Source organism: Lemur catta, chromosome 10 (genome assembly GCF_020740605.2).
Source record: "Lemur catta isolate mLemCat1 chromosome 10, mLemCat1.pri, whole genome shotgun sequence".
NCBI lineage: Eukaryota > Metazoa > Chordata > Mammalia > Primates > Lemuridae > Lemur > Lemur catta.
In genome coordinates this window covers 64,089,533-64,099,832 of record NC_059137.1, presented here as the reverse complement: position 1 = coordinate 64,099,832, position 10,300 = coordinate 64,089,533, and the positions used below count along the sequence as shown (strand labels likewise).

The window sequence follows — 10,300 nt, the reverse complement described above, 5'->3', positions numbered from 1 at the left end:
TGAGGGAAGGACAGGTGCAAAGGCAGGATGTGAGTGCCTGTTCTTGGGAAAGTGACCAGATTAATCTGATAGAGCAGAAGGTGTTTACTGGAAATTGGAGGAAGATGAGTTAAAGTAGTGCTAGATTATGGAAGACCTGAAAGTCAATGGAGAAATTTATATTTGATGGAATAAAAAATCATTACCACTAAGGATTTAGGTGTAAGAGACCATTAGGTTTGGAAGGTATAAAACCAGAGAATTTTAGAATTGGTGGTATATTCTGTAAAGTGGGATGGGAATGACTAATATTGTTGAGTACCTGCTGTGTGATCTGTAAGGCACAGTATTTTACAGCAATCTTAGGGGTAGATATTACTGTTCCCATTTTATGTATAACAAAACTGAGTTTTGAGCAGAAATAACTTGTCTAAGTTCAGCAGAATGGCTGAACTAGGATTCATGCCCAGGGACATCTGACTTCACAGCACTATGAGGATGAAGAACATTGAAATCAGCGTTTCATTTTACAGTCAAGAAAACTGAGACCTAGGGGATGGGGCCCTGTGCAAGGTTACACAGGTAATAGGATGAAAGCAATTGCTCTGCAAGAGAGAGTGGATAGGTGGTGATCTGTAGAGAGAGGCCAGGTTAGAGGCTATTGATTTGGTTTTGGCAGTGGCATTGGAGTGAAAAAGAAGGGCTAGGGCACAGCAGGACATTTGGAGAAAGTGGCTGTGGGCTGACTGGAATGGGTAATGACAGAGAGGAATGATTTGAAAACAGTCCCAAGGTTTTAATCCCAGGGAACTGCCATTTACAATTTTAAGAGAAGGGCCATGTGTTACGGAGTGATCTGAATCTGAGTAAAAGATAACAAAACATAAAAATTGGGTGCTACGCATGAGCTGACTTGTGTATATACTATCAGACACATGGAGGGGGAGAACAGTAATAGAACTGAGGGTGGAAGCCTGTGAGAGACCCAGAGCATTTCTTGGCAGGGATGGTGAGTCACAGCAAGGGTGAGCAACTAGCTTTTGCCTAAAGCAAAGGCGACTGCTTACATGATATCCTGGATTCCCTTTTATTCAGTCCTGCCCCTGTGCCCCCAGCAGGAAAGTGGCTGAGCTGTACTTTGATTTCTAAAATATATAGCTGTCTCTAATAATTGATTCCCCTCTTGTGGGTCTCAAGCCTAGAAAGGAGTATTGCTCCATCTCATTTCCCTCAACAAGATTCTTTTTCCTTTCAGAGTGGTAGTCACTGTACTGGATGGACTTCTGAGCTATTGAACTACTTCCATCTTTTGACCATACTAGGAAATTGTCCATGGAGTTGAAATATTTATTGCAGTAATTTCTGGCCTTACACAATTAAGGTAAGGGATAGTTTTCTCCTAATAACTCTCATGAAGTTGTCACGTTTGTCTCCTCTAACGTTCCCTTTTAAAAACATGAATCCATTCTCTCCCCCTACCTTTTTTGCTCTAATAGTCTGTTCAGAATGCTCTTAATCTGCAAATGTGTGAGTGCAGAAAAGACTTTTATAGGATGAAATATGAGCAAGCTGTTTGAAGAATAAAGGTGAAATGTATTACTCTTCAGATTAAATCAATAAAAGTACCCCATTTCCATAAACACAATATGCACAGACTGGATTATACTAGAGAAGCTTATTAGATCAAAAGGAATATTCTTAAGGTGACTTGAAAAAAAATGGAGATACTTAAACATTAATATATTGCTGACTTTATTTAAAGAAAATGTAAAAAATACAGAGAATTTAAAAGAAAAAAATGTTATTTGACTTCCAGATATAATCAATGTCAAAATTTTAGTGTACTGTTTTTGTAAAGTGTGTGTTGTGTGTGTTAACTTGCTAAATTTTTACAAATGAGTAACATTTATTGCATGCTTGCCCTATACCAGTCTCTGTAGCAAGCACTTTATGTATATTAATTTACTAACTGTCATAACCCGGTGAGGTTAGTAGTTTTATTATCCCCATTTACACATAAGAAAATTGAGGCTCAGAGAACTTAAATGAGTTGCCCATGCTCATATCACTGGTAAACCCACTCAGGACTTCAACCAGTCAGGCACCAGCACCCATACCGGTGGGCTTTTTGACATACTTCTTTTCCTTAACAAAATGCTTATTCCTTTTTCTCTACAGCATTGTTTCAAATGGCTGCATGGTGTTCGGTTATATGGGTATGTGCAGTGGTGTCTCTACCCCATTTCCTTTTGTTGGACATTTATATTATTTCTCTTTATTTACTTTTAGAAATTACAGTGAACATCCATTGTGCACATTCATGATTGTTTCCCTAGGATAAATGGCTACCGCAAGTGGCCTTGCTGGGCACTGATGGAATGTAGCTCTCAGGTTTTGACGCACTCTGCCGGTTGTTTTCTCAAAAGGTTGTACCAGTTTGTATTCCAAGTAGCTGTATATAGCAGTGTCTGGTGACCCTGAGCAATGTTGGTAGTTAGCAATTTGAAAAATTGTGTTTGTTTTTTAAAAAGATTCCAGGTATTCTTATTTGGGTCCATATTATCTTTTGCCTCTAATACTGTAGCAGCCATGACTCCAGCACCGACTTGTCGCTAAAGGAATCGTAGGACAGTGGGTAAGGGGATGGGCTCTAGAGTTAGATGCCTGGGTTCAAGTCATGACTGTCCTCTGCTTCAGTTTCCCTATCAGTAAAATGAAAATATTAATAGTAACAAAACTCTTTGGTGTAAAGCACGTTAGAATGGTGCCTGACTTTTGGTATGTGCTCAATAATTGTTGGCTACTACTATTGTCTTCCAGATGTCCATACTCATATAGTTAAAAAAAAAAAAAAAAAAACAAGAGTTGGCCAAGTGCAGTGGCTCATGCCTGTAATCCCAGCACTTGGGGAGGCTAAAGTGGGAGGATCACTTGATACCAGGAATTCAAGACCAGCCTGGGCAGCATAGCAAGACCCTGTTTCTACAAAAATTTTAAAAATTAGCTAGGCATAGTGCTGCTTACCTATAGTGCTAGCTACTTGGGAGGCTGAGGCAGGAGGATCACTTGAGCCCAGCAGTTGGAGGTTGTAGTGAGCTATGGTTGTGCCACTGCACTCCAGTCTGGGTAACAAACAAAACAGGAAAACCCAAGGGTTATGCTTGTTTTGAATGAAATAGGATTATTAGTAATACAGAGTAGAAACTAAAGTGTTGACATTGTAGTAGTATTAGTGTTAATGCTGTGACCAGCCTGATGAGCACAAATAACCATCCCTGCCTCAGTTGCTGCCGAGAGGCCAAGGATAAAGAGTGAGTAGTAACAGGACTAACTAGAATGGTAAAGTGCTTTGTAGCTCCCAGTGCATTGCCCCATGGATTATCTCATTTGATCCTCACAACATACCTGTAAAGGAGATGGAGCAGATATTATTAACCTTATTTTGCAGAGGAGGAAATTGACTGGAAGGATTAAGTGACTTGCTCACTTAAGGCTTGGAAATGGTCAATGGCAGAGCTGGGTGTGTACTCTAGGCCTTCTGGCCGTAAATCCTTACTCTTGATGTTTCATGACATAATGATAATCCAGGGAGGTGTGGCTGTAGATACCCAGGTCTAGAGATTTGCTGGAAAAGAAGGAGCCAAAGATGATGCCACCTGGGAGAAGGCAGCAGAGTTGGGGTAAGGAAACTTGGATGTGCTAAAAGGGTGGGGGTACCCAGTGTGGGGAGAGAGAGGGAAGAAGCCATAAAGACAGGGGAAAATCGAAGGGGCCAGGACTTGAAGCCCATAGGGCTGGCTGAAAAGATTGAGGGAGGAGGGCTTCCTTTTTGAGATAGGAGGGATGCCTCCTCTGAGCCAGGAGGGAAGGAAGAGATGGAGTAGAAAGGAACATTGAGAGGGCTGAAGAATTAGGCCCTGGCTAAAAGTCCTGCATAAAGAAAGAAGTATTTGTGGAGAGGAGAAGTGGTAGGTTTGGGGTTTCACATCTGAGAGAGGGAAACTATTTAGAATATCTGTTGTGGGAAGTGGGCCAAGGAATTAGCAGTGCCTGCCAGAGACCTCCACTGTGCATGAGGCAGAACCCAGGTAATGTCTGGGCTCCAACTTGGCGGATTATGTGAGTGCAGCACCTCTGCTGTAGGGGTGTTGACGGTATGCTGGCCAGATGTTTGCAACTGTCTGAGGATGTTTCTTTGTGAGCTCAGGGCTAGATAGGCACAAGGTCAATATTAGGAAAGGAAAACTCCTCAGTTGCCTATGACACAAGAAGAAATGACACTCTACGATAACCCTCTTGCTTCCTAATACCAAAGAGGCTGTCAGGCTGTGCTCCTGTCCTGGGTACCGTTTGCTAAGGAGTGAAGTGTTGCAGTGACAATATTTATGCCTGCTTGTTAGTGGGTGTGTAGTTTTTGAATCAGTGGAGAAAGGAGGAGCAATAGTTCTGTTTTGGGTTCTAAAAAGCCTTTGTTATAGTCAGGTGGGTAAAGTGAGGAGATGGTGGATGGTTTTTTAATCGGTGAAACGAAAAGTTGGACTAAAATCTAGTCGCTAGGTAGATGCTCCTCGAAGTCCTTTTCTAACATTACCACTTTCTGATCCAACTCCAGTCTACACTGAGTCTCCTGTCCATCACCTCCTTCACTAGGCAGTTTAGCATGTCTCCATTTTTATTTTATGATGGTAAAGATGTTTTTTTGCTTAGAGACTTTGTGTATTATTAAAAGCAAAGTTTATTGACTGTAGAAAGATTAAAAATGTATCAACAAATAAAAGACCTGTTAAAAATGTGTAATCCTACCACCATTAAATAACCACTGTTAGTATTCTTCTAGAGATTTTTCTATATGTGCCTAATTTAAGATTCTGAAATACAAAAATGCAACCTGCTTTTCTCAATTGATAAATTGCAAACCTCTCTTCTTATCAATAGTCACTGCTGTGTAATTATCAAAGGTTAATGAAGCTTGATTTTAGGAGTGTATTTTATTTAACATATCTCACTTTGGACATGTATGTTAATGCACATTTTACCTATATTTCTGAGGCTGCTCTTAATTATTTCCTATAAAATAAGAAAAGAGGTTTTGATATATATATATTACCTTTAAGACTGAACCAATTTACAGTCCCACCAACAGTATGCAAGAGATCTCTTTTCTAACACCTTTCTTAACATTGGATAGTGGAATTGTAAAAAATCAAAAACCTTACCCAGTTTTATGGACAGATGAACATTTTTTCATATGCCACTTATATTTCTTCATTTGTGAATTTTCTGTTCATGTCCCTTGTTCATTTTTCCAGAGGGGCATTTGCTATTTTTGTTAACTGATTTGCAGAGTGTTTTTATTTTAAAATATCTTTTATTATAAAAATATTATTAATTTTTTAGTTGTTTGCCCTTGAACTTTATGTACCACTTGTAAATGTATGTAAGTATTTAATTTTGAGTACTCAAATCTTTTCCTTTGGGGTTTCCCTATAGACTAGGAAGCAAGAATGCCTTGGCATTTGTTCCCCACTGTCCGCTCTTCACATGGCAGAGTAATCTCTTTCAAGTGTGAGCACATCCTGGCACAGCCCTGCTGGAGCCCGTCATGACATTCTCCTTACCATGGGCTGCAAGGCCCAGCATGATCTGGCCTTGCCTGCTCTCCAGCCCCACCTCTTGCCACTCACCCTCGAACACTATGTTCCAGCCCCACTGGCCTTCTCTCAACCTGGGACCGTGCCAACCTCTCTCCTGACCCTGGGAGTCTGCAGGTGCTATTTTGCTTGGAACACGTGCATATGCATGTACACACATATACCCTTTGAGCATTTATCAGTATGCAATTATTATTTTTGTTTATTTACTTTTCCCCTGTTTCCCTTTTATTCTGTAACTCCAGAGGGGCAAGGGACCATGTCTGTGTTGTCCCGAATGAAGTCTCTAGTGCTTAGCATATACTTTATGGAAGGAGTGAATCAGTGTCAACATCTCCAACCACAAGATTGCATAGAAATGTACCTGTATTTTCTTATTGTGGTTTTATGGTTTTGTTTCACATTTTAACATATTTCATCTGTATGAAACTTAGTTTGAAATATGATTTGAGACAGGAATCAAGATTAATTTTTTTCCCCGAATGAATAGCCAGTTGAAATTTTTGTAATTCCTTTAAGAGAAGTCCCAACTCAAATTACAGCCCTTGGGACTATGATACTGTTATTTCTTTTGTTTGTTTTTCTCTCCTTGGGTAGTCCTTTGTGCACAAAGTAAATGCAGAAACTGTTCATTGACTTGAACCAAATTCCTCATGATCAGGCTGGCTAGGTACCAAGAAAGGCAATCCTGGCCTAGCTTCTGAGAGGAAGGAAGAAGACATAATGTGACTGAATTAGGGACTTGTACCATTTCCTCAGTATCTAATGCTTCTAAACCTGCTAGATATTTTAGACAATCTTGTTTTCAATAATGCTAGCTGCCATTTTTTAAACTATTGAAACCTAAAAACTTGAATAATCTTTTCTTTTTTTTTTTTTTTTTAAATTATCCAGCCCAAAATTTGAGAAACTTTAATATTTCAGTGACTGAATTGCTCTTCCTAAACTGCCTCTTGCATCTAGATGTGGAACAAAAATGCTTTGGCAGACTATGTGTTCTAATTTTTGGTTTGGAAATATTGGTCACCATTCCTTTCCATAGTTTAGTTCTTTTAAAATTAAAATTACTGATAAAAGCAATATGTGCCCATTGTCACATATTTAAACAATACAGCATTTATACAGAGAAAAATGGACATTTGAATCCACCTTCTAGTCCCACCCTTAATATAACCACTGCTGAGTTTATTGTGGATCCTTCCAGACCCTTTTTATGCTTGTGTGTTAGATCTTCATACCCCCCCAGCCCCGTATACTTGCATGGTTTTTCTGAACAATATCATAAACCCACTTTCTGGCACACATCAGTGCACTTTTAAAACACTTGAAGCCTTTGTTTTTTGGCAGGCCCCATCTTAAAGAAGTTACCAGTTGATGTTTTCTGAGGGCTTTAAATACCAAGCCCCCTGTAGTTTGTGCGAATCATTGAGTATAATCTTCCAGAGGGCGGGGGTGTTTGGGCACATGCAGGAATGTGATATAATCTGATACTGATTTCCATCTCACTACAGAGGCAGGAATGGGGATGTGGAAGGGAAGTCAGTGGGGTGGGACAGGAGTGAATTCTTCTAAGTTCATGAGGGTGAAAATTTAGCTAAAATGTTTTTCCTGGGTGGTAATAAGTCATTTGATTTCCAGGGAATGGGATAGTAGATGAGGTGCTGTCAGGTTATACAGTTTTTTGTAACTTTGTCTCTCCTCATTCTCTTCTCCCCTGACCCCATGAGAAGAGAAGATAAACGTGGGGTGGGTGAGGGTGAAGAGCAAAGTGACTCCCTGAGCTGTGCCCTGCACACTGGCTTTGCAAAGCATGCAGCTGACTGCCGGGGGTCTGATCTATGGCACTGCAGTGCAGAGAACGGTAAGGTCTGCTGTAAGTGATGGGGGCTGTGGACTTACCCAGAATTGCACCTGTTGGGGTTTTCCACAGGGCCCACCTTATTACACTAGAGAGGTGAGTTTCATTGCTTAAGGGGACAATTTATGGCAATGAGCTTATCTCCTTGTTTTAGCTCTTTATGTTTTTCTGCCTCTTAATAAAATGTGAAGTCACAAAGCAATTAAATAGTAGTGTAGTTTTCAGGCAGGAGGTGGAGAAAGGCTAACTAGGGGAAGAAGGCTAACATGATTGACAGAGGCTGGCTGGAGATTTACATTGAGAATAACTCGTTCTTCAAAACTTTCTTCATTTCCTGGTGGGAATTATGGGGTAAATCATACACCAGAAGGATGGATGATTAAAAATGTAGGAGTTATGATTTCTTTTTGACTTTGTAAGTCTCTAAATCCTCCACCTTAATATAGAGTTCTGATTTCAAGATGGGAACCAGCCCTGCCAAAGGCTAAAGAGAGCCTGAAACACTCTAAAATCTTAAATTGTTAATAAGCTTGAGATTATTTATATTTTGTAAAATGGCTTAAAATATAATGAAGTAGAGAATTCATGAGGTTTTTCTTTCATTCCCTAAACTCAACTCCACAGTATAGATATTTTTGAATGTTCAAAAATACTGAATGGGGTCTTAACTATTAGTTTCTAGAAAATTTTAATGGAACATTAGTAATTTTTAATAATGATACTTAAAATGAAGAAAAGTTTTTAAAAACTGAATATAAAAACTTGGAGAGTTCGGATTCCCTGTCCTTTCTCTTCCAGCCTCCTCTAACTTATGAATTCTTTTGATTTAGCTACTACTTTGTATTGATGATGACATTGATTACAAACAAAGGAATTTAAACAAATATGGGTGCTTTATGTCACCCTTTATTATATTAATAGAAACAATTCAATTTTAAGAAGTTTTAAAAGCTGCCTTTCGATTTGAAATTCTGTTGTTTGTTTCCTAATAATCACATTGAAATGCCCAAAACAAATAGCTTAAATTAAAATATGATGGTTGGGTCCAGGCATGGTGGGTCATACTTTGTAATCCCAGTACTTAGGGAGGCCGAGGTGGGAGGATCACTTGAGGCCAAGAGTTCAAGACCAGCCTAAGCAATGTAGTGAGACTCTAAGACCCTGTCTGTACCAAAAAAATAAAAATAAAAAAATTAGGCAGGCTTGGTGGCATGTCCCTTTAGTCCCAGTTACTCTGGAGGTTGAGGCAAGAGAATCACCTGAGCCCAGGGGTTCGAGGTTACTGTGAGCTGTGATTGTGCCACTGCATTCCAGCCTGGGTGACAGAGCGAGACCCTGTCTCTTAAGAAAATAATAAAATTTGATGATTGGTACCTGTTGAGAGAACGGTTAACTAAGAGTTATTCCCACGGCCCAGAAAATAAATGGCTACAAGGACAGTGCTTTTTCTGATGTGAATTTCTATTGCCATGAAAGCACTCTGAAGGGGGGAACTAATGCCTCTTTAGGAACACCCCAATCCCCAGCTTCACCACCACAAACAGAATAAGAATCCGAGGAGGAGACTGCAGAGGGGGCCTGCTGGGGTTTAGGGTGTTCTCCTAGATAGCTTACTCATCAGAAGATTTATGATGAGAGAATAGGGAATTGTTAATTTCTAGAGCTTGGTAAAAGGATAACAGTTTCTAGAAGTTGAGTATCCCTTATCCAAAATGCTTGGGACCAGAAGTATTTTGGATTTCAGATTTTTTTTTGGATTTGGGAATATTTGCATGTATATAATGAGTTATCTTGAGAATGAGACCCAAGTCTAAACATGAAATTCATTTATGTTTTGTATATACCTTATACACAAAGCCTGAAGGTAATTTTATACAATATTTTAAGTAATTTTGTGCATGAAACAAAGTTTTGTTAATGTTTTCACTGCAACCTGTCACAGGTTTACTGTCTTAACCATTTTAAAGTGCACAGTCTGGTAATGTTATTTACATTCACTTTGTGCACCCAGTGTCCAGAACTCTTTTTCATCTTGAAGAACGAAAGCTCTGTATCCACTAAACAACAACTTATGCCCCTCGCCCCAGCAGCCATTCTGCTTTCTATCTCTGATTTTTTACTACTCTAGCTACCTCACATAAGTGGAATCATACAGTATCTGTCTTTTTGTGACTGGCTTATTTTACTTAGCATAATATCTTCAAGGTTTATCCCTGTTGTACTATAACGTGTCAGAATTTCGTTCCTTTCTAAGGCTGGATAATATTCCATTATAGCACATACTGCCTTTTGTGAACAGCAGGAAATCTCCACCCCTCCCCCTCTTCTTTTTAAAAGAGCCTGTTTGCTGTGGTCATAGATGGTACCCACTGTTACCTAAGAGAATCACACTGAGTAATTAAATGCTTGGAAAGAAAGGAGAAAAGAGGGGCATGTTTAACTCTTTTTATGCCCATACAATCTGGTAACATATATAATAATCTAAACAGAATGTGAACCATAAGATCCTTTTGGGTATGTGTATGAACTGTGTTAACAGGGTGTTTTTAAATGCATTGTTGCCCAACTTAATATTGTTAGGTGAAGAAGAAGCTAGTAGCACATATGTGGTCTTGGGCTCTTTGCTCTCTTACCTTCCATACACCCCACCCCACTCCCAACATACCTTTCATTATCCCTCCACCCATTGCTGGCAGTCACTTTTAAATAGCTTTGGCTTTCATGCCAGAAGATCTTCTGCTTTGTTGACAGATACTGTGAACACCCAGTGTTCTCTTCTTTGGCATCATCCAAGAAAGACCAGTTTGGGAAT

The 10,300-nt window shown here is 39.5% G+C and overlaps 1 protein-coding gene across 1 annotated transcript in view; it reads left to right on the top strand.

Annotated features, from left to right (window-relative positions):
• The first annotated feature begins 1,234 nt into the window (after positions 1–1,234).
• Positions 1,235–10,300, top strand: part of KANK1 (KN motif and ankyrin repeat domains 1) — a 119,756-nt gene continuing 110,690 nt past the window's right edge. The window contains exon 1 of the mRNA XM_045562242.1: positions 1,235–1,360. The gene's annotated coding sequence lies outside the window, so the exon portion shown is untranslated. The remainder of the gene's footprint in view (positions 1,361–10,300) is intronic.